We start from the raw sequence: 2,037 nt of genomic DNA, 5'->3' as shown, positions 1-2,037 counted from the left end.
GTCGCTTTGGATAAAAGTGTCTGCTACATGACTAAATGTAAATGTTACCCAAAGGTTGTGGGTTTGAGTCTCAGGTCTGGCAGGAATTGTTGGTGGGGGGAGTGAATAACCAGCACTCTCTTCCACCTTCAATATCACGACTGAGGTGAGACCCTTGAGCAAGGCACCGAACCTCCAACTGCTTCCCTGGACGCTGCAGCAATATGGCTGCCCACTGCTCCGGGTGTGTATTCACGGTGTGTGTGTGTGTGTGTGTGTTCACTGCTGTGTGTGTGCACTTTGGATGGGTTAAATCCAGAGTGCAAATTCTGAGTATGGGTCACCATACTTGGCCACACGTCACTTCACTTTCAGCCCTGGGGACATCTTGGCCCAGTCATCTGACCTTTAAAGAACATTTAAAGGCCAAATTATTCCTATTGCTTTTATTTTTGGTGTATTCCATTGCTTTAACTAAATTGGTAAAACTTAAAACTATGCATCTTGACAAAGTACTTTGAATACATTTTCTGAAATGGAATGTTTCATCATGACTTCATAATGAAGCATAGTTACAGTGAAATGCATCTGAACAGAAATTACATTCAACACTTTTTTTAAACCTGAAAACATGTCACAATATAGCAACAGTTACAATGCAGTGAGACATAATTATTCCAGTTTTAGGTTGTGAATGATGACAAATGAAGTCTACAGTATTGATCTTAGGCTGTTAAATTATTAAATAACAAAATAACAACAACTTAAATGACAGTGAATTTACTAAATATATAAATATACCTACCTGCAAAACTACTGTACTGTAAACTAGTTCTCAATCTCTCATCTAGCATGGCCAACTTGATTTTCGGCCTGTTATGTGCCCGGACATAACCAACGTATATTTCTAAAAAGGTATATTCCTCAAAGTATATATATTTTTAATTGGGTCAGGTTGGCATATTACCAAAAAAAAAAAAAAGAGAGAGAGAGAGAGAAATGTTTTTGTAGATTTTGAATTCAGAAGGCTCACACCACTAGATGTCGCTGTTTACTCGGTCTAGTAATACACTGAACGTAACTGGGCCTCTCTGAACACTGATTGCTATGCTTCCCACGACTGCATGCGCGAACTTCCTCACTTCCACTTCCATTCGTATCCCGAATCTCACACATCCCAGAATAACGCTGAGCCACTGGATTTTTACAATACGGATGAACGTAGCCATGCATTGCAGGGTGAGTCGCTTATTCTTGTTAATAAAGGTGAAATCAAAGCAGACGCTTAAGTTTTTGCAACCATTTAATTTTCTTCTTAAGTTACAGAAATAATAATGCATATTTTCTTAATCGAATAATTTCAAATGTTACTAGTTAAAGTAGACCCGAAATGTATTGAATTACACAGGTTGTTTCATGTCTATGTATATGCATTTTGTTCATTATTTCTATAAATTACTTTAATTATGGAACTTTGAGTTTAGTTTTTTTTTATTAATCTTGAGTGATTTGTCTATATATCACATATTTTGCGAAGACTTTATATTCAGAAAATGATTCTTCAATCTGGATGACAGATTAACACATAAATACGTATTATATTGTTCAACAGATCAGGATTTATAGACTGTCATTTAAATCATTACACATAATATAAAACGTTTATATTTTTATAATAGGCCTATCATTTTAATTTACATGTTATTATAAAATGTAACCATGATTCAAATTCCTTTGTGTAGAATTTAAAGCAAATAAATTAATTATAAAAATAGAGGAGAAGATAGTTTCTTTCTTTCTTTCTTACTTTTTTTTGGACAACGAAATGGAGGGGAAAAAAAGGCCCAACTATGATCTTTCATTTGAGGTCATCAGGGGTGTGTGGCTGCCTGGAAGCATCTGCCATGTGGCCCAAAAAATCATCTGCTGGAACCACTCTTTCTGTAGATTTACTGGCAGAGTTAAGCCACAAGTGATTTTAATCATATAGTTTGTGTAAAGGGCAAGGGAAGCTATTTCCTCAAGTTAATGTTAGTCTAGACAATAAAGTGGTAGTTT

This window comes from Sinocyclocheilus grahami, unplaced genomic scaffold (assembly GCF_001515645.1).
Source record: "Sinocyclocheilus grahami isolate Dianchi unplaced genomic scaffold, SAMN03320097.WGS_v1.1 scaffold255.1, whole genome shotgun sequence".
In the NCBI taxonomy this organism is placed as follows: Eukaryota; Metazoa; Chordata; class Actinopteri; order Cypriniformes; family Cyprinidae; genus Sinocyclocheilus; species Sinocyclocheilus grahami.
The sequence above is the reverse complement of the archived record's forward strand: the minus strand, read 5'-3'. Positions refer to the sequence as shown.